The sequence below is a fragment of the Phasianus colchicus genome, chromosome 4 (genome assembly GCF_987193195.1).
Source record: "Phasianus colchicus chromosome 4, bPhaCol1.hap1.1, whole genome shotgun sequence".
Taxonomy (NCBI): Eukaryota; Metazoa; Chordata; class Aves; order Galliformes; family Phasianidae; genus Phasianus; species Phasianus colchicus.
Genome location: NC_143439.1, coordinates 6365362 through 6389169, shown reverse-complemented (window position 1 = coordinate 6389169; position 23808 = coordinate 6365362).

The window sequence follows — 23808 nt, the reverse complement described above, 5'->3', positions numbered from 1 at the left end:
TCACAGAATTTTTTTTGTGTTAGAAGGGACATCTGGACTACTCCCCTGCTGAAAGTGGGCTCTCTACAGTAGTTTACGCAGGAAAGCTTCCAGACAGGTTTTGACTGTCTCAAATGAGACATCTCCATGAGGTTTTTCTTTGTGTTGAGATGAAGCTTTCCTGTGTCCCAGTTTGTGCCCACTGTTCTGTCATTGGGTACTGTTGAAAAGACCCTGGCCCCATTCACTTGACTCCTGCCCATTAGATATTTGTAAGCATTGGTAAGATCCCCAACCCCCACCAAATCTTCCCTTCTCCAATGCTTGTCATTGTCATTTAAAAAAAAACAGAATCACAGAATCACAGAATGGCCAGGGTTGGAAGGGACCTCAAGGATCGTGAATCTCCAACCCCCCTGCCACATTCAGGGTCATCAACCTCCCCATTTAATACCAGACCACGCTGCCCAGGGCCCCATCCAACCTGGCCTTGAACACCTCTAGGGATGGGGCATCCACAGCCTCTCTGGGCAGCTGTTCCAACACCTCACCACTCTCTTGTAAAGAACTTAAAGTTCACACTTTGAATCAAGTTAAGGTGCAGGAAAAGTGAACTATAAGCTAACTGCACAGTTATGTGACCATGTCTGTTGTAACAAACCTGGTAGTTGACTAATTTGGCATTCTCAGAAGCCATAGCAGCTCAAGCTCCTCCTGAGTGGTCATTCTGATGACACCTTGTCATTGCTGCAACTTCTGGAGGGGAAAAGAAATACATCACCTTTTGAGGTCACAAAGCGTTTTCAGAAACAGAAGGTTTGGAGCACAGTGTTGTATTGGGCCTTTTTCAGACTGCCTAAAAACCAGTGGAGTGCAAGCCTGTTTAATTCATGGGACTGAAATTGTCTGTTAGCATTATTCACAAGCAGCTCTGTCTGTTAGCAGGGAGCATTCAGAGCACATATTTTTGTGTGTACATAAATATAAGTAGTTTCCTTCATATACTAGAAAATGGAACAGCAATTTTGGCTATTATTTTGCAAATAAATTTGCTGGGAAGATGAATACAAACCAATTACAAGTATGCCATTCTTAAGTTGTTTCTTGTTTGAAGGCTTTACCATATCCATAATTGCTCAGAAACTAATCAGTTATACAAATTGTCTTTGTACAAATTTAACTGCTAAGCTGATTTTGTGATTATTGTCCTTTCATGTTTTCATAAAGCTTTTGGATTAACTAATTCACAGATGAACATAGTTTTACAAACGCTGTGGATGCATCCTCATAAACAGTTGTTAATCATTATAATGATTGTACATCATCATAATGTATGACCTCAGTCATGTCTGTTTTCTTGAAATACGTTATTACATTAATCAATAATTAATGCTACTTTGCACTGCGTTTTAAGGAATCATTCTTTTTACTTCCTTTTGGTTTGTATAAGACAAATAAAATACTTAAGGACTTGCCATAGTACCTTCCACCTGACGTTTTTGACTCTTGGAAGCAGATGGTAGAAAGTTAAAGATATTGTCTGTCATTCATTAGCCACGTGGGAAATGGGATTTGAAGCAAAATGCTCTCCCTGTATCAGTGTCAATACCTATGGAGCATGCTATACAGTACATTGTAATGCAAGTTTTTGGGATACAATACCTATGCAGGTCTGTTTGTGCATTTGTGTCAAGTCTCAAATGAGTTCCGCATTCAACTCCAGTTTGATCAGCAGTCTGCAAACTGATTCTTTATCTTTGGCATCATATGGATGTGTGTGCAAGTCTGCATATTGCCTTTTGTTTTTGGTCTTGGTAGGCAGGCTATTGGCAGGCTGTTCCTGACTGTACGACCTTGAGAAATCCTCTTAAGGTATCTCCCCTCAACTTGTTAAATTTTTAATAGAGATACTGATACCTATGTGTCTTACATTATGCATAAGTTGTATCTCCATTTGCAAGGTATTTTAAGGCTTCTGCATGGATGAGTTTAATTGGAAAGCAAAATAGCCAACTTTTCTATCTACTGTCCTGATCGAAATCCTCTGGACTTCAGATAAAGCTGAAATATAATAGAATAATACAGAAATGAAAGTACAGAGCAGATTCATACTTGAAACTAGAGTGCAAGATTCATGCTGTGTTGCCACATTTGTATAAGCTTGCAAGTCACAAATGTATCTTGCATGTCTGCCTTTGCTTAAAGAATCAGTGGAGATTTTCTTCCTGGGAATTTTTTTTCTTCTCAAACCTACAAAGGAATTCTAGTTTTTTAGCTTGTTCAGGAGAATACTTGATTTCAAAAAACTCCTAATTATTTTTGAAACAAAAATCTAAGATTTCTGTGAAATCTCTCCTAGTGATATATCTAGATTTGAATTGGGGATGAATACATGGAGTTTTAGTCCCTTCATTCTACAGAGGTTAAGCTTGAGTGAAACTTGAGTGAAAATTGTTCACTTCTCTAAACTGCTTTCTTGATCACTATGCTAAGACGTTCTGTACAGATGTTTTGTTACTGACTTGTGTCTGCTGCACTTTGAAAGCAGACCTTGTTTTTCAGAGCTTGAAAAATCCCTTAGGAAACTAATTTAGATCTGTTCTTTTAGAAAACATTTGTTTTTTTTAGAATAGAGAATTTACTGAGCTTAATCCAGGGAGCATTTGCTAAACTAGACCCTCTACGTGTGCTGCAGTGCCATATACTGAATAATACTTGGATTCACTGAACAGTTTCACTACTCATGAATCTTAATTCCAAACTGTATTTTAATCTTTACAGCTTTGTAAAATTACTCACGAGACTTGTGGATGTGCTTCAAGCCACAATGGATCTGAATCATGGAGTGAAATGACAAAGATTTGTTCTTACTACTTGACCCACATTGTTTAGCATGCTTATCATAATGAAATAATTCCCATTATATTTCATGCGTTGTCTTATAACAGTGAGGGAAAGTGAATGTAGGGAGGAAACCTCTCCAGTAACCTGCAAGTGTTTTTGGTTTTAGTACTCTTGGAACTGAAGATACTGGCCTGGTTTGGAGGAGGCAAAGGGTTTGGAGGCGAGAAGGGGAGTGAAAATGAAATAAGTAATTACAGAAACCCTGGAACTCATAAGCAACCTGTTTTTTCTCCTTCTGTCACTTATTTTCCTGTAGCATATGTTATTTCAGAAGATGTGAGTGGAAGCATGAGGCATGCTTCTTTCTCCCTGTCAGTTGTGTTTCATAGTTCTCTTCCTTAATGTGGTTCTTTTGGCATTTTGGCAATATGAATACTAATTTCACCACGGGTTGCTATTCCATCTCAGACATAGCTGTACTGTATTTCTGCAATGTAAATTGATATTAGAATTAGTTACTGGTCACGTGGATTCATGTCAAGATATTGTTGTACCTAGGTCTCTGGACTGTACATAATCACTGCTGTTTTATGTAATGTAACTTTCACCTGCATGATTTTATTGCTGAGGATGGGACTTTCATTATCCGTTCTGCCATAGATGAGCCAGGGATGAAACTTTATTGAAGCAGTTAAGAGACTCATTCTTTAATCCATTTAGAAAGTGAAAAGATTTGGTATTATGTTCATAAACAGAAACTGATTCTTTAAGAAAGCTGAGATAGAGGATGTATGTGCAGTGCTAGTGGTAATCAGTGTCTGGAAGTGATGATGGCACACAGTCTTCCAGGGCAGCGTCCCCTTAGACTTTCTGAGAATCCAGGTCTTGGGGGGAATTTTTTTGGCGTGCCTTGAATTAAGCCTCTGGATATCCTGGGTTATTCAGGAGGTACTCCCTGTATTCTGTGCTGTGCCTTCCTCGTGCTTTACTAAGCATCTGCCACTGGTTGTTGTGAAGAGCTGGTTGCAGAGCTAGATGGACCTTCACCTGGCTTTTACTAAGCTATTCTTAGGAGGTCGTTTGAAACTTCTTGACACTCTGCATTTTTGAAAAATGTAAGCTAGTTTTTTGGCTGTTTGTGTGGAGACATCAGAGCCTAAACGCTGAAGTCTGATGTTAAAAATTCTCAAAGTTTTGTATGAATAATGGTTTTCAAATAACTCAATAATCCTTAGCATGAAAATGTTACAGAACTTGCATTAAGAACATAGAAAGGAAAGCTTTTAAATTAATTAAAGTACTTTCTGAATTGGCAGATAATTTTTCCCTGGAGACCTCTTAAAATATGCATAAAATGCTAGGGTACACAGAATTAAGCCTTACAACAAATCAGCAAGTTTTCCCTTTACACTCAGTGCAGCACAACATAGGGGTCTTGAAGGAGTCAGCTTGCTGCCAAATAATTTTCCAACACTTTCTTCTTCTAATTTTGTTGGCTCACTAGCTTATGAGTATAATTTGTTCTATGTTTTTGTGCTATGAAAAAGAACAAAAGATTGGAAGCATTGTGATAAGGGCTCTCAGGGTTCAAGAACAATTCTCAGCATTTTTGTGTAGGTTAGAAATTTTGCTCTCTGGCTGAAAACACATCTGCCTCCCTTGGCTACTGTGATAAAAGCTTTCCACTGATGCGTTACCCTCAGGAGTAACTAGGGAATCAGCTTGGGACCTGCATTTCTTGTTGAAGTCCCAGCTGCGCAGCTTACAGATTTATCATGTGCTTTATGTGAGAAATGCCTCAAAACTGCTCTTCACATAAAGCAAGCTGAGCTGAATCGGGCCTCTAATCAAACACAGCAGAGGCTTATCCACCATATCTGCTGTAGATAACCTATAAAGAGATAAGGCATAAAGAAATACAGGTGAAGAACTGAAAAAGTGAAAATGAAGTCTGTATCTCTCTTTCCCTAATGACTGTTCTCTGGTGGAGCTTCAGGTCAGGCTTCTTTCTGTTGCATATGTTGTATCTGTGAAATAAAATTTGTACAACCCCATGACCTTCTATACTCTGAAAAGATGAGTATCTCAGTAGTTTCAAGGAAAGTTGTGATGCCAGGTGAAGAACTCAGAAAATGAATGAGCAAATAGTACTCCACAGCATATGGCTTTCCTAGTCATCCCTCAGCTAGTCATTCAAAAATGCAGTGGTATTAAACAGCCACGTAGTCTCTTTGTTGCTTCTGTCTTAGGGGTACATTTATGAAGTTCTAAATCCAGGTTAATGGGATATAATACAAATTAGTAATTTGAGTGATGGTAATATTGTCCTAGGCTACCAACATTGTTGAGGAACCCAGGCAGAATGCCAGACTGCAGGCTGGATCCACCTGCAGGTTTATACTTTGTGCTGTGTAGACATTTCCTCGCAGGTTAAGCTATCATATGGCCAGTTTAACATATGAGGAACACAGAAGATTCAGACTACCACAAGAAAAAAGCAAGGCTAACAACACACTGGCAGAGAACCTAATGCATACTGAATGCATCTCATGCTCTGTTACGACTGTCCTTTTACAAAAATGACTGGTTGCAAGCAACCTCCTATTCCTTTAGTAGCTTATGCAGCAATCCATGGTGCTTGAATATCTGCACCTTTCAAGCATTATTAAACCTCTAAAAGCTGTTTACAAGTTAAGTCTCTCTGTTCTGCCCACTTTCATCCTACAGGACAGCTAACTTGGAAACAAGTGAGTACATAATCAGACATTCCCTGCTGTTCTCACTTGAATGGCTTAGAGCAATTTGTTCTTTTTTTTTTTTTTGTCATATGTAAGGAGTGCATATGTATAAGGCCATGTAATCAAGGTCAAAATATGCTGATACATGATTACTTTGCTGTTTAATTTTTTTAAAGAGTTTTAATTATGTAAAATTACAAAAATATGTTGTTCATGAGTAATTTTTCAGTAGATCTCCAACCAAATGTTTTGCATTTGTCTGTAAACAGTATTCTTTGCATGCAAGAAATTTGTATGAGAGCTTTATTAAATTATTAAATATTTTTAGAAGGGATTTATTGTTGTAATAAACTGGTTCATGTTCATCAGCAGAGCTCTTGTTATTATCTGTAACACTTAGGTGTGAATTCATTATTTGCAAACTGTAGCATTGATGGGTGGGAAATACTGGAATTTGTTCAAAATGATATTTATTTTGGAACTTTATGATAAGGTTGCATCCATGGGATTGTTGAAAGAAAATTGTTTTTGTGTGATCAGTGTGGAGATAGAAAGCTTTGGGGAAGTTCAGCAAATATTTGCTGAATGCTTTAAGCTGAACACGGAATCAAATGACAGTTCTGAAAGGTGAAAACGCTTGGCAGGAGTTAGGATGCTTTCATGTGATCGGCAGTCTTAGAGATAATGATCAGTATTACACAGAAAGGTGTGCAGCCTTTGAAAACAACAGGAAAAATAGTTTATTTCCCCTACCCCATAGACTTGTGAAGAGGAAAATGCAACATTTTTTCTGTTTTCTTATCACGCAAGTTATGACATTTTGAAACTAAACAAAAGTGAAATGAGTATCAGCGTTTTTTTTCTGTGCACATTTTTATTTGTTTAGCAAATCTATGCATCTTTCTGGAAGTGCCTATCTCTTCTGTTTTGAAGAGTTATTTTGCTGCTGTGATTTGTTTCAGAAGATGTATATGCAAGCAGCAGGTCCTTTCAAACATTTTGCTGAAGAAATAATTGAAAAAATATATAGAACCAAAGCATGTGTCTTGCCATTAACAGACCATTCTATTTCCTTTAGAAAATCTAAAGATAATCCACCTAAATGAAAGTTCTCCTAGACTGCAGTCCATTTACGTATGAATTTATTGAAAGCTGGTGTAAAAGCAACAATTTATAACTATTTTTACCTCTCTGTTTTTTTAACACAACTTCCTGACAGAATAATTCTATAGGATTAATGTTAAATTTTACACTTCTGCTTCTCTCGAGGGATATTCTCTGTCTGGACATTATTACATTTTCCTGCCTTCATCAATGGCACACAACTGTATGTGTCATCATACTTACCACATTCTGAATTGGAAACGTACCTCCCTACTATTAATGCACCTGCTGTGAACTACATCCTCAATGATGAGATGTTTCATTTTCAGAAAAATGACTAAGAAATAATAGAACGTTTGCAAGAGGAAGTTTGTGGGCTGGATTGCCCTCATTGCTGACTGATTGAAAATGGTTCTCTTTACTCATGAAATCGTCTGTGAGACCCTCCTTAAAATTAACATGCCTTTGATTGAAGATCTGCATTTATGTCAGTCGTGCAATTCAAAACAGTACAAGCTTTTTTTGTTACAGGTCTTCAGCATGCCATTAAGAATTATGTTCTTGCTGTTCTTATTTCTCCTGAAGATAAGTGTGAGCAACAATTCAGATTCAATAGATCCAATCTTATGAATTCCAATGATTTATTAAAATTAAGAGCAAGCTATTCAAGTGTACCTTGGTGGTTTAAGGAAAAAAAAAGGCTAGAATCAGAAGTATATTCGGATACATCATACTGCAATGTACATTTTTTCCATTTTTGCCACCTGTAAGTACACTGACTAGACATTGTCATTAAAGAAATGCACAATATATCCATTGTATTGGGCTGTCAACTAAGTTTAATGGACTGGAACAGTTAAAGAGGAACCTTATTTACCATATATTTGTATCATAAAATGTTCTATAATCACTGTATTATGAAAGGCAGAAATTCATTTTCATTACAGTCACTCAACATGAGTGATACCATAAAGCAGGGTGAATCTATGATTGTTATTACAACATTCTTCACATTCAAATCCTGTTTCTTTGCTTTTCTAGATATTTATCTGGGAGAGCAATTCTGGTTTGAGAAATGAGTGCCACATGCTTCATATAGCTTCAGTCTTTGTTTCCCCCCTACTATTTAAAGTTATTCTGAAAATATATTTTTGGTGAGGTGTTGTTAGGTGCAGGTTGATGTAAGTAAAAATGACATCTCTTAGCTGTGGGTAGGATGGAGATATTCACAAGGCGTGATTACCTGCCATTAGAAGAGATAAAAGCTGTATAGCTTCTTAAAAACAGAAGACCTTCAACTGTATTATTCATGGAAGTCTATATGTAGTAAAAGCAGAGAGTTTGGGCTGAGCTCCTAGTTTCTGTGATAATGAAGGATTAGTAAATAATCTTGAACATGTCTGAAAGGTGGTAGAATGTACCTGCTAGTCTACGGTCATTGTGTTTACAATAATGTAGTTTGCCATCACTGCAGTTTTTCCTCAGATCCAAGTATAAAACACCACTTGCTATACACCAAGTATAAAAACAGCACTCAGCTGAGATAAAAAATGTATGTAAAGGATATTTTCAATTTTTTGTAAAGTCTACAGAGACACCCAGGTATTTTGTACAACAGATCTAAAAACTGGGGTTGGCGCTTATGACACTTACTTTTCTTATACTGCTTCTTGGATCTGGTACAAGATTATCATGAATTTTCAGAAACTTTTCACCTTTTGTCTCTCTATGTTCATTGCACTCCAGGATTTTACACTGCCTGTAATTCCAGTATATTGTTTGAGAACATAGCTAGGATTTTTTGGTCATAGCCCTACTGTTCCACTGTCTCTTCCATCTTTGGTATCTATGTTATGGCATCCTGTGAGACTGTTAGAAAACGAGTGCTGCTCAACATCATCAGGTTTTCTATCAGCTAAGATCAAGTCATGTGCTCATTTGTATACATTTCTTAATTTTCTTTCTACATATTTTTTCCTAAGCTGCAAGAGTAGTGTTTAACCTGTTTGTTTTGCACCAATGAAATGCACACTGACCTACTGCTGTACTACTCTGCTTTGTTTGTGAGGTAATTTACTTTGAGGTAATCACTTCCTTTGGGATAATTCTGATTCATGCTCTTTGTATGCCTAAAATGTTTTGAAAATTGAGTCCTTTTTACTGAAGTGAGAAAAAAACATTTAAGAAGTCAGCTTCCAATTTTAAATGCTGTTATTACTAGAGTTAAGAGATTTTTACCATTCCTAATTTTCTCTTTAACATTTATCTATGGCTGGATACTGCATACCTAATCCTACAGTATATCTAATCTTTTTCTTCTTTCTATTTTTTTTTTTCTTTTTCATTTCTTCTCTTTAGATCCCTTATAAAAAGGGATGATTCAGAGAGTAGTGAGGCACTGGAACAGGCTGCCCAGAGATACTGTGGATGCCCTATTCCTGGAGGGGTTCAAGGCCAGGTTGAACAAGGCTGTGGTCAGCTTGATCTAGTGGGTGGTAACCCTGCCCATGTCACAGGGTTAGAACTAGGTCATCTTTAAGGTCTCTTCCAACCTAACCCATTCTGTAGCAGTGTATCATCTTTCTCCTTTTTCCTCCTAAAGAGAATATTCACATTCAAAGAATATGAATTGTTATTACAACCTTTCACTTTCCACTGTTAAATAGTTTTCCATTTCTGCATCTCTAATTTCTAGCTTACTATTCGTTATTTAATCCCATATTTTATTCCAGTCATGCCTTTATTGATGCCTTCTCAACTGCTCCTGTTCAGATTTTTCATTAATGCTGACTGATAAGATTTAAAAAATATGCTTCTACCCACTATGGAAGAAAGAGGGAAGATGCTGAAGTGAGAGAAGCACCTTTTAAATAGAGCATCACATCCATTGTGTGTCCCATGTAGGGTCCTATGGAAGGAGCAGACTTTTCTGAAGCTGATGAGACAGGAAGTGAAAGCCTCACTGTGTTCATCCATTAATGGTAAATAAATAGGTATTATTAATAATTTTTTATTTAGCAGTAACAGTATTGTAGGTATTTTCCAAGCTGAAGAGAATGTAGTCTGTAAGACCTGTTTGGAGGTCATGGGATATACTGGGAAGACAAAAAAGTGGGAAATGGAACAATTCAGAAATAAAATAAGCCATTTTGTTCTTTTTCTCACGATAAAATCCAACACTTCTGCTTTAGTAGAGAAGAATGAATTCAGGCAATTTACATAAGAACGTTCTTATTTTTGAGTATACACCTAAATCTAGGTGACTTCAGTACTGCAGTATAGAAATGCTGTTGATTTACTTCTAGGACCTATCTATCACACAGGATGTTCTGTGTGCCCAGTTCCAAGGGAAACTTGTCTACATATCCTGTGGTATAAGTAAATTATCTTGATTTGGATTTTCTATATATCCTTCATGTATTTTCCATGTAATGTCTTTGTTTTTTTTTAACATTAAGAAAGTACGTAAAAATTAGGTAACATCAATGAGAAGATTTTCATTTCTAAAATCAGGAAATAATATTGCATGTTTGAGTAGAACGTTAACTCAGTGCTTCAAGAATTACAGAGAGGATGTTGATTAATCTTCAGTGGTGTTGACTGTTGGTTGTTTTTTTTTTGTTTCTTTTCCCTGTCAATGGTTGTTTGAGCTTGAAAATATGTATACCATTTTCTGCCAAATTCATTTTTCTTTCTTCCTGTTTATTCCTTTTATCTCTTATCTCTTGTTAATGACAACAGAAAGCTAATAGTATATGTACACTAGCAAATCTCAAATCAACAGGGTAACATAGTCACCTAAAAAATGCCTTCAGGTTATTCTGTTTCCCAAGATATATAATCTATACTCTTTTTTTGCCCAGTAAACAAGTGAATCTTTGTCACTCCTTTAATAATCTTAAGTTAACTGAACATTAGCTGATGAAGTAATTAAAATATTATGTTTTTCTATGGTGGCAAAGCTGAGAAAGTTAGGAGGATTGAAGTCCCAGTGTTCAATCACTATGTAAACACAAGTTGAAACCATTCCTCCCTTACACTAGAAGCCTTAGTCCTTTGCTGTTCTATGCATATGCTTAATATTAGATTAATCTTATCCTTTGCCCAAATCTGGTTTTCACCAGGACCTTAGAAATGCTTGTGTCTGCAATCTTAGATATTTGTGTGGGATGAGAGGTCACTGGCTCTTTTGCAGATACCAGAGCAGTCTGACAGCTCATGCTTCTACATGCATACTGAGCCATATCCTCTTTCCTCTCCATTGTTCTGGTCCTCAGAGCAAAAAAAGAGAAAGCATAGCATGTCCCCTGCAGCGTAACAGTTCAGTTCTGCTGAATGCTGATAAGAGGAAATATTCTTTACCCTTTTAAGGACCTACAGCAATAATGAGCCTTCATGAAGGCAATAATAGAAACCATTGTCTCAATCTGACTTAAAGCAAAATAGTTTATTTTAATGTTGCATACTGAATATGTGTGATTGCAGTGAGAAATTCTGTTTATCTAAACATGTGTGTATGAGTATTCAGTTTTCCTACCACATTCTTGAGTGTCTGAATTTAGAAATGATGATAACAATTTCTTTATTTTTATTTACTTGCTGCCAGTAGATAAAATAGCAAAGAGAGGATGTTCAGATTGCATAAATTAGAGCACGTAAGTTCACAAGGCAATAGATGGAAGTTACTATGGAAACTTCCGTTCAAAGTATTTGTTACTGTTATTATTCCATGCTTATTCTTGCATTAACTGATGAGCAATAAAACAATTGTTAGAAACATTAGATAACAAATCTAGAAATGTCTTCAAAACTGGAAAGTTACTAAATACCAATAGTAGCAATATGTAGTTACAATAAATAAAAACATCAGCATCACTTCTGTTACAGACCATTGGCCAAAAAATTTACTCCAGATCTGTGGTCAGTCATTTAGTATTTTGGTTACAGAGATGGAACAACAGAAGCTTAGCACAGATGAAAATATCAATGAAGATGAATACTCAATGTCAAGAGAGTATTGATAGCAAATTTTCTTTTGTGTGGTTAAAATTATAAGGATTTGAAATGCTTCATGAAAGACAAGCATTATTATTTAAAAAAAAATCATAGAATCATGCAGGGGCTTGGGCTGGAAGGGACCTCACAGACCCCCCTGTATTGGGCAAGGTTGCCAGCCATTCAGTCAGACTGCCAAGGAACTCATCCAGCCTGGCCTTGAACGTCTCCAGGTATGGGGGAATCCACAACCTCTCTGGCAGCCTGTTCCAGTGCCTCACCACTTTCTGAGTGAAAGCCCTGGGTATACTACTTCCAATGGAGCTTCACAAGGGAAGAGTAGAGGAAAACAGTCACCTTTCTCACTCTGCTGGCCACTCCTCTTGATGCCAGCTGAGATACTGTTGGCCTTCCAGGCTGCAAGGGCACACTGCTGGCTGATATCCAGCCTTTCATTCAGCAGAACCCCCAAGTCCTTTTCAGCAGGGCTACTCTAAAGGAGGTCATCTTGCAGTCTGCACTCCTACTTAGGATTGCACCGACCCATGTGCAAAACCTTGTGCTTGGCCTTATTGAACGTTAATAGGTTTTAATGAGTCCACTTTTCAAGCCTGTCCAGGTCCTTTTGAATGGCATCCATTCCTTCTGTTAAACTGACTGCACCACTCAGCTTAGTGTCACCTGCAAACTTACTGAGGGTACACACAGTCTCACAATCTTTGTTGGCAAAGATGTTGTAGAGCCCCAGTCCCAAAACACATGTCTGGGGGACACCAGTCATGATTGGCCTCTGCCTGGATATAGAGCCATTGACAACAACTCTTTGGCTATGAAGTAGGCTACCTAACAATGAAATCCTGGGTTACAAAGGTGGATTATCTACTGCGGCCCTCCTCCTATTGTGCTAGGTGGTGAAAGCCAGTAAAGTAATCCCATGCTGAGGGGAGAGTGTTGGGTAACTGAAAGCTGACTTGGATCCTTTGGCTTCTCTGCATTGGGATTTGTAAGATTTTAAACCATAGATGAGATGTGAGATACTTCTCTTCAGCAGCTATTTCTTTGAGAGCTCTTGAGTGCGGATTGCTTTTTGTGTAACTTAAATCAGTTACTGAAGGCCATCGCAGACTTTGAGTGAGGCACGGGTGCTGGAACCCTGACTCATTGAGCAGTACGTTTGCTGAAACTGGTGTTGTTTAGATAGAATACTCAGTCTGATCATCATGGGAAATAGGTGCGAGTTGCCATCTTTTATCAGAAAACAAGATATGTGAGCAGCAGCTGAGGTCCCTTGGTTTGTTCAGCCCAGAGCGCAGGAGGCTGAGGGAACGCCTCATAGCAGACTTCAGCTCTTCACAGGGATGGGAGGGTAGTGTTGATCTCTGCTCTCTGGTGACAGTGTAAGGAAAAGGCTCTGCACCAGAGCGTAGTCAGTCACTGGGACAGGCTGCCCAGTTGCCAGAGTTCAAGGAGCATTTGGACATTGCTCAGAAACATAGGGTTTGAATATTGGGTGATTCTTTGAGTATCCGGGAATTGGACTCAGCGGTTCCTGTGTGTCCCTTCCAACTGTAGGCATCCTGTTATTCTGTTTACTTCATACGGTTCTGTTATTCTATTTTCTTCATATGGTCAGCATGATGGGAGTACAGAGGTGCTAAAGTAAAGGAATTTAGGTTCAAATTTTGCTTCTCATCCCCAGTTCTGCTTTTGTCTTCTTTTATCATTTTTTGATAAAAGTTTCATTAACATCTGCATTGTGAAAGTCTGCTTCTGTCTGACCACATTTGCCAGTTGAGTTGTTCAGTGGGTGCCTTGGTGTATAAGAAATGTTCCCCCTTTGCTTTGCCAGGCTGTGCAGTAAGCACAGAGGGAGAGCTTCTGGGTCAGGGAGTTAGCCAGACATCTAAATCAGCTTTTGCTCACCACTTTGTAAAGCAAATTATCCAAAGCGTAGGTGAGGGCACTGGTTAAAAATTCAGATTTTGGTGTGTGTATTAGATGGTGCTTGGTGGGAAGGCGTAACAGGCTATGGAGAGAAACTCTCTGACAGCAGATGGGTTCTTGCACGTAAGAGGAAGTGGAGAATAGCTGTTAGGAAAGAACTAATGTTTGAGTTTAAAGAAGCAATAAAAAATGAGCAGAACAAGCAGTACTTTGTAAAGAATCTCTGATATAAAAACCAGTATGAAGGCATCAACAGAAACAAAAAGAGATAACAAATAGCCTTAATGACCAGACTGAGTGATGTACAGTTTGTCAAGCTTAGCACTGCTAGGAAAGGTGTGTTTTGGTTCGTCTGTCCCCTGGGAAACACAGCAGAAATGAATGTGCACGTTCATATGATGGTAAACATTTTTAAGCACACAGAATGCATACAGAATTTTAAGTTGTGTAGTCCCTCCCCCCCAAGGGAAATGTGAAAACAAAAATAGAGCAACAAGTATTTTATATTGTTTAATTAGTTAATTTATTTATAGAATCAGATGTTTTGTAATTGATTTTAATCACTGCCTCTTTTTGCTATTAAGCAATTCAGAATCTCTTACCCACTGAAAGCATTTTATGTTAGTCTCTTTCTTTAATTAGCTACGTTTCAACAACATATTTCTTTAAGAAACTTGACGTGCAATTGTAGAGCTTACAGAAGTACTGCTGTGAGAAAATGGTAAAGCTTTCTGTAGTGTGAGAATTAATGTTGTAGCCCCAAATGCTTGTAAGAGCAACCACACAAAATATTTGTGGTACCCCATAGTGACTCCTAAAAACAAGGTGAATACATGTATAAAAAACAAACAAAAAACTTGCAAACGAAATAAAGAATCTGAGGTTAAAAATGAATTAGGTAGACTGAAATTTGTTTGAAGGACTCTTCTCTTGAGAACTTTTTTTCTCAAGTTGCTTTTGTGTTATTCTCTGTTGATTCATATTTGACCGTGATCCGTGGTCGTGGCTGTTAGATCACCTTGATTCTTTCCTTAACAAGAAGAAATTCTCATTCTTATTTTGCCATGAACGGGTAAAATGTTTTCAAACTATTTTAAGGGAAGGGGAAAACTGAATAACGGTTGGGCAGAATCATTTATGCTGGCTATATTGTTGGCAGGGCCAAGTGCAAAAAGCTGAAGAAGTAATGATTATGTAGCTTTGCCTGCATGTTTGAAAGAACAGTAATTGAGTCATTCTTTGGCTGTACAACTTTGAAGTTTGCCTGTGTTTCAAAGTGTCACTTAGTAAAATAACTGTTTGGGATTGTTTAAAAAGTCATTGCAACATTAATGCCAAATTTGGAGGAACACAAAACATTGTTGTCATCAATAATTACTGTGTATTTAAATAATCAAAACATTAAAATGATCCAAGGGGGAACAACTTGATCCAGTACTATGGTAGCAAATGGATAATAATACTTTCTTTTTTCAGGACTACATCTTGAGTAGTTTTGCTTAAGCTGGCTTGTTGTGGCTTTTTTTTTTTCCTTTTTTTATATATAATATGTTTTGATATTTAGTGTTTGTAAAACGATTATGACTGTATAAGGCTCTGTTCAGAGGAACAAAGAGGTCTCCAGTGGGATTGATTCTGCTGAACAGAAATGGCAGGTGTTACTTTGCATTACAATAGGATCAGTACAGCACCTCTTCCATTATGTCCCTTCATAATGCTACTGCAGTTTCTGTCAGCATTGTTACTGGAGTTCTTCAAGGGATGTGATTAGTAGTTATGGAGGCTATTAAAATAACTATCGATTCTGTTGATAATTTTAAAAAGATGTAAACCTGGATGCCGTTTTTATATCTGGTGTCTCCTGTTCCTATCATTACTTAAGTGTATATTATTTTCCTCCTTATTTCTTGTGAGGCCGTGCAAAAAAAAAAAAAGAAAAAAAAATTACTAAAGAGAAACATATTCTTTAAGATGCTAGACTATTTTGTCAGAACCAACATGCTGATAGGGATCTCCTCCTTCTTTTCAGAGCTTTGCTGCCTTCACTGTCAATGACAGCAAAATTGCTTACTTGGATACCACAGTCCTTTGAGCTACAGCCTCCTTTGCTTTTCTTTAAATTCTTCCCTTTTCTTTCTTCTTAATTTTATGCACTCCTCTGATTCATCCTCCAACCATTTCATTAGAACAGTTTTAAAGCTTAATTTTCTGCAGAAAAACCTGCTCTACATCTATCTGTTGTTCTGCCTTCAGCATCAGCTCTGATGTGCAGCAGCGCAGAGACTTGTCCCTTTTCCATTTCAGTTAGCTCTCGTGGTTTTTGATAAAACACTGGATTACATCCTCCATCTAGTTGAAAATGTGGGCCTGTCCATTGGAGATTCATTGCTGCATGTTCACCTTCAGAAGGAACCTTTGAAAGAGGCTCTGCTTTGCAGCTCCTCTAAATAGCACCATGCAATGCTGAATCAAGAATAGAATATCTAGTAAGTGGGTTTGCAATAAACTTTCATTTTGAGCCTTCATTTCATGCAGAACAAACTCAGACTATTCGATTTTCAGATATAAGGACTGCTTCTGAAAGTTACCCTTTTTTGTCTTCCACATTCTTTTCAACAAGCAATTGTTTCTGTACTTCTCTCTCTTGCCATATTTATGCTATATTCAAACTGTGCTATCTGCTTATTGATGCTTGCTTTCTTTGATGGTATTTGAAATCTGAGTAATTCTAAATTGAGGAACACATAAGGAGGAAGGCTTTTGTCTTTAGCTTTCTAAGGAAAGATTTTTCCTCCTGTACACTGCAAAATGCAATATTATCACTCTAATTGTCAGTTCTTTGTATGTAAAATCCCTTATCAGACCTGTGGCAGCACGTAGGACTAAATTTTATTTTCAGATTTATAGCATGCACTCAACAGCACTCTGCTTAAATTAGTGCAGTTCTTATCCCTGAACAGTAGCAACTGCCCAGCCTTTGCACATCAGTCCATCTTCCTTTTAACAGAAGCACTACTTTTTCCTGTTTGTTTCACTGAGTTCTTTGGAGCAAGTGAATTTTCTGAATTTATGCCAACATAAGGCATTTGCAAATCTGTACTATGCTATTTAGCCTTGTTATATTACAAATAATATACAAATATTAAGTCCTGATGGTAAAGGATGTTTTTGTTCCCTGTATTTCTCACCCTGTCATTAAAAGAATTTGCTCTTACACCAGTCTGAAATCTAGATTTCACATATCTAGTAGTATTGTTAAGTAGAAGACTGAACATTTGGAATAGGTCATGTATGTATAGAAGATAAATCGCATGAAACTTCTCAACCTGGATAAAAACACAATTATGGAAGGATTTTATGAGTCTATGAATTTATGACTTCTATGGAAAAGGAGAAAAAAGAGCACCACTCACTCTCCCAAGAAAGGAGGAACTAATTATGTGATAGAGTACTGGTTAATTATTGAGTCATATGTTGACTGCTTGTTTATCTTTTTGCAGTCTGGATTTTAGCTGATGTGTTTCTTATTTGTTTTGCACAGCACAACCTTTTTGTGTATCATCAAACAGTTTCAGATGTAATAGAGTTGAAATGACTGACTTCAGAATGAGACACAAGTATGCATGAACTGACCACATCAGAGATGTCACTTCAACTACACGCTCCTTTCCCAATGCTTCCTGATTTTATGCTGTCAAGTCAGTTCCCAAATACCATCACATTTTCCTTAGCTCTGCATAATATTCAAGGTTATTACCCAGCTGTCAAAGGTGTAGCTGACTGACAATGGAAAGAAGTTAGGATAAACAATAATGTTTTATGGTTAGCACAGTGCAGAATCAAGTGTCACCTTCAATTTCTTAACTATGAGCATTCACAAGCACTGTATCACTGTATCCATCTTGCCATTCAAAGTGCTTTTTCATCCTCAGCAAAGTAATGGGAAGAGACAAGGGAATCATATGTCTGACAGATGCAGCATTTGCCTATTTGAGAACTTCTCCTTTGACTTAATCATGCATAGGAATGCTATTGATATCCTCTGATCTCTGTGTAAAAGATAAGGTTTATTTTTACTACATATTGTAGATAATAATATCGTATAGAAAGCTTATTATGGTTGCAGTCCTGAACCACACAGAGGTAGAAGATGCACAACAACACACCTCGCTTTTTGAGCTAAAAGAATTCAGAACAGCTTCACTTATTTGGCCAATCATTCTGTTTATAAATGAAAGCTATCCTTAAAAATAAAGAACAAGCAGACTTGAATACAGAGCAGAACTGTGTTGGAATTGTAGTGCTATTTGTTGCTGAGTGTCAGTTGTGGGGTTCCTTTCAGCTCATATAGTGTGGGGTTTGATAAAAAATAAAGCTGCAACTCAGTTTGCTTTGCTTGAAAATGTTCTGTAAAGAGTTACTTTATTCTTTTAATGCCTCCAGTATTCAGAAAAGAGAGTTGATACTGCATTGACACGTTAAAAAGTAATTTTATTATAAATGTATAAATTATTTATAAATGCATAAATTATTATAAATTTTATATAAACTGTATAAACTTTTATATAAATTATTATAAACTTTATTAATTTTTTGAGAAAAGGATGAATTTCTATACCACAATACTTTAAAGATAATTCATTTTATCTATAATTTAAGAAGTATTTTCCTTTCTTCCTCATTCCTAAATTTACTACTGGATAAAATGCATTAAAGAATCTATTTCACAGACATTTGTTTCCTGTGCAGTGTTAGAATTCTTAATGTCACCTGATGAATCAGAAGATCCTACTGCCCTTGCTGGCTTTGGACTGGTTCCTGGGTGAGAAGTCTTTGAAATGCATAGAAATAAATGTGTGCTCAAGGAGAGAATAAACAGTTGAAGTTTAATTGCCATAACACAAAATTTCTATCATGAACAAATGGAGAAAACATTAAATGGATACTGGATAGGATTATTCTACTGAAAAGTTTTCTATGAAGAATAGGGTAGTTTTTTTTTCTATCAGTGAGGTGACCTTTATTGTGAAAACAGTAAACATTTATTGCAAACACAAAACACTTTTAATTGAGTATCTGTGCCTAAATAGTGACTAAGAATTCCAACCATAGTATTGTCCAGAAATGCTTATTCTTTGTTTCAGTTCACTCCCACACTTGCTGTTGGTTTTTTGTTGTTGTTGTTGTTTTTTAATAGCTTTCCTCTTGAAAACAATGACAGGTTCAGCAATCTGTGCAGTATCAGACATCAAAGCTCCATCTACACATAATTTGTACATCTTTTCTAGTAGTCATTTATTTTCAGCAGCAAAATATTCAAAAAACTGTATTGCAGACTCATAATATGACTGTTTCTCTCTCTTATTGCAGCTGTGAGTAAGCAGCAGAGCTCTAAGATACATTGGTGTTTGAGTTATCACTAAAACTAATGAATTTTGACCTCAGAGATATTGATTCATTGAAACTCACTGCTTCCTTCTGTTGGAAAGGAGAAATGAAGCTGTTGGTTTCTTAGAGATTCATTTGGAATTCATTTACCAGTTCTCATACAAGTTGACCTTGAAGATATTTTGAGAAAAAATTGTGTTCTGTGGTAACAGCATAGGCTAGATTGGCCAGCTATGTTGACTCTTTCGATAGCATCAGGATAAAAAGGATGCTTCTTTGTATCTGTTGCAGCTCATCTGAAGAGGGAAGGGGCTGAAGAAATGTGAGATCCAACGTGGAGACAATCAGCAGACATAAAATTGAGGACATCAAGTTTATCAGTCAACACTGAACCAAGAGGTCTCTCAGCCACATTCCAGATGGGTGAGCTTTGTGTGTTGTCTGGCCCTATGCAAGACAACTCATTTCTCAGAGCGTAACACATCATTTCATTCTTCCTTAGCTTTGTTATCCTTTAAAATGGCCTTAGATTAAATTTAAGCCTGGTATGATTGTAGTACTGTGCATCTGTGCTAAAGAATGTAGGTTGCCATGCTGTGTGTCTAAGCAATACATGCCTGCTCTTTTGAGCAACTTTTCACAATATCTGAGCTGGAAAATGAAAAGGAAACAAAAGACAGGTGAGCCGAACAGAAGTTTTATTTCTGAATAATCTGTTCTTCCTTTCATTCTCTTGATTTCCCATCCCATTTTTAAAATTTTACTTGCTCAAGTAAAAAAACTTGGATTTATTTATTCTTTATACACAAATTCGAGCAAAACTTTGGAGGCAGCTGTTGGGAAGAAGAGTACGTTGCTACATTTGTGTGTGGTTTTGTGCATCTGGACACAGTTCTCTCTCTTCAAGAACTCCTTTATTTACCATCTTGTTCATTGTTTTAGATAAGTACTTGGCTTCTGATATTGGCTCTTGTATTGTTTATTGCCTCTAACCAGACAATGATAGAAACACATTTTAGCCTTTTGGCTGCTTGGTCTTTGTGCTCTGAATACATCTGTGAGATGGACCCTTCCACAAAGGACAAAAATAGTTATGTTTGCCTTCAGGCATGAATAGCCTACATCTTGGCATGTACTGGTGAGGTACTTAAATGCTCCTCACGTTGCCTATCAGTGATTTCCTTCTATTCTTTCACTTAGCTTAAAAAGAAAAAAAAAAACAAAACCAAAAAACCAAACCCAACAACGGTCAAACACTATTCCAGCAAGAAAAACATCATTCTTTCATCCTGAGCTATAGGCATGATAGAAAGAAGTCAGAGGGAGTCTTGGCTGAGGAAGTTAGGTGAAGCAGTTTAATGTAAAACTACAGAGATTTATAGTGTAGAGTTTACCTTCCTGAAAATGCTTATTTTTATTCTCTTTACCTTTGTGACTATTACAGAATGTTGCCATCTTCGTAAATGAATAGAAGCTTAAGCCAAAGCCTCAGTGATAGTTTACATTTCTGGAAGGGAGCTGTGTTGCAGAAAGCCAAAGCTCTCCTTGTTTCCATGTAGGTTCAAGGTAATGATGAGTAACTACATATTTGTAAGAACAGTGAATTTTTTTTGACCTTCTTGCTGGGGGAGCCGCTATCCTTCCAAAGCTGTGCATGTTTGCAACACTGCCAGTAATTTCTGCATTTAAGATGTACAAAAAAGCAATTTGTTATTAAGACTTACCTTCTTACATGAACACTGAAATAAGTCACATGCTGGCCCTAAATAAGCAAATTAGGAGAAAATTATATTATCTCACTTCAGAGTTACGGAAACTGAACAAAGAGTTCAAAGATGAAATTAAGGTCATGGCCATCTTGAGCTAATTCAAACATTGTATTTTCACTCAGCAAACAATATCTTTGCTTATGTTCACTCTCAGTTTGTTCTTCATACATTTTTCATGGGAATTCAAACCCTTCGAAGAGCTGATTGAAGTACACACCTTCCCCCTTTTTTTTTTTTTTTAAATCAACTAGCAAGTTGATTTGAAAAGTTCTCCTGTCTGTGATAATCATACAGCAGGCTTCCTGCAGCCACACTGCTCCCTGTGCTCAGGAGTGTTGTGCCAGAGGCAGGCAACTGCAGAAACCAGGATGCCCCATGGTTTCTCCTTCCTTGCATGACAAGAGGTGACAGTGTAACCCTGTATAAATACGGGATAGGTGCTGGTCCACTCATCTAAGCTCCTCGGTTAAGCATGTTTATAGGTAGTAATCCTTCAGAGCAAAGTGCTGAGGCAGTTGGTGACAAAAGGATTTGCACTTGCTGTGAAGCAAGGTGAGTGACAGTACCACTAGAAGGTTTTCTCATTTCAGAGGATTGGTTTGTGTTGGGCCAGGTGAGACTCAAAAACTGCGCTGAGCATCTTTCTACATTTTGTACTTAGGTAAAGTGAAATGTAATCGTATTTCTGAGAGCTTTTTTTTGGGGGAAAGGTGGTCTTTAGATGCTGCTTGAAAACCCATACCCTCAACATGGGCATTGTAACTCAAAGTGCTAGTACAACCTGCTTTAGTATAATTTTAATAGGATGCATTCAAAAAGAAAAACAACAACAAAAGTTTCACAGGTGGCTGAGAAGTAATTAACATTTGGTTACTGAAAAAACAAATGTTAATTGAAGTTTGCCTAGAGGCATACTCAGAAGTAAGCAGGGCAGTCATCAGTGCTGACTGCACTTCTCTGGGCTATCACAGTGTATAATATGTTTTGTAATGTCTTACTTGTTATTTGATATTGATGTGGTTTACTTTACAGCCTGCTATTTTGCAGTACTTCAATCACATAACATACAGCAGCAAACTCTGAAAATGACATAATGAAATTCAAGCAGGTATGGAATGCATTGTACACATGACAGAAAATGAAGTGAAGCAAACAATATTTTAGAGTAGGATTATCCATTTTGCTAGAGAAGCTTACTAGAAATATTTTTCTGCATTGATTATTCATAATCCAAACACTTCATGGTATAAATTATATACTATCTGCTATGTTTTCCAAACTATTAGGTTGTTTTCCAACCATTAGGCTGGAGACCACCATTACTTCTGGACTGTTTCATGGCAGATTTTTATTTTAAACAAGAAGAGAGAAAAACCTTGTCATTTAACTGCTTGAAAGAATTACACTGTGGAATAGTCATGGTTCATTCAGATTTTCTCTTTTCCAGATGAGGGAAAGTTTACTAAAATTCTTCCATACTTCAAAGAGAAAATATATCCACACTCTCCGTTAGAAATAAAAGTGAAATAAGTCAGAATAGAGAAAGGATTTTTTTTCAGAGCAGAAGTCGAAGAGTTTGACAACTGTATGTGTGAAAGGGCACTGAGTGAGGCCTTGACTAGAATATAGTAGTCTGTATGAAAAATGGTCCTTCAGTTAACCTGGAGTCTTTAAAGGACTGTCAGTCCTGACAGCATTTATGAATAGACCCTACATACTTGCATTTTTCACTAGTTATGTCCCCATAAAACTTTCTTAATCAGTGGAAATTTCACATTTGGCATTGCTGCCATAATTTTTTTAAATGGTCAGTTAAATTAAGACATTCTCTTGAAACATGTTTAGTATGTTTTAAATGCTTTTCAGTGAGGAGAAGAATTTATGAGATATCATAAAGCATTCTCTAGAGCTGTTGACTGGTACAGAAGTCTAAATGAAAGTGTTTGATTTTCTGGGCAGAATTATGTGAAGTTTCTGAATCATTAACTGCTTGCTTACTTACTCATTAAACCACCTGTTTTAAATTTTGTTTTGCAAGAAATCTGCAGTTACTTTGACACCCCGTTTACTAAAATACTTTTCAGTGGTTAAATTTTTAGGGGGGTTTCTGGATGGAAAAAGCATGTTAGTAAGATTTTCCAGATTCATGCTGTTTTTGTTGGTGGTTGTTTGTTTTTTTAATCATTGTTGCTCTCACCAAGCTGCTTCTGTGGTGACTATTCCTATCTGAAGATGCATGGATGCATGTATTTTTTCAGCTTGTTCTACCAGTATCAACCTTCATATCCAGTAGCTGTGACAAACAAAAAAATTAAACCTCATCAGGATGAAGTAGTGGTGAGTTTTCTTCCTAATGTGGATACATTTCATTAAAAACTAGGTTTCCTGCTACTTTCTCCAACAGTGAAAATAGCATAAGACATGTAAAAAGAGCAGAAGATAGTCAGCTAAGAACATAGTATCTTCTAATTTGCCTTTTGATTTCCTTCACAACCAAAATAAGGAAAATACTAAGGAGATGTTAGATAGCAATCTAAATCTGAGATGATCAAAAACATGGCAAGTTTGTTTACTGAAAGTCCATGTTCACACATTTCTGAAGTATGTTAACGTGATTCTTCTTAGCCTTCTGGAGTCTCACAGAACAACACTGTGCTGTGACAAAGAAACACTTTCAAACCATTATAATGTTATGAGCAACATATAAAGTGCTTTCTGTGATATTATTTTATAAAGAGACTTTAAAGTTTTTCATTCCCAGTTCCTCAGGGTATAGAACTGTTATTTTATGCAGCTGATATACTACTTTATTTGTTCAGTTTCCCTTAAATAAACTTTATAAAAGAAAATGAAAGTTCTGATACAAGAAAATAAAGATGAATTGCTGAAAATTAGAGAAGCTTCTCTAATTCTCCTCCTTCAGGCAGCGACTGCCAAGCTGGAGAGTTGTCCTATCCCCTCAATTAGATGGAGCTGTATTGGTGCCTGATTGCTGCTAATTAAGTGTTTAAAAGGTTTCACATAGGCTGGAGCTTCAGGCTACAAAC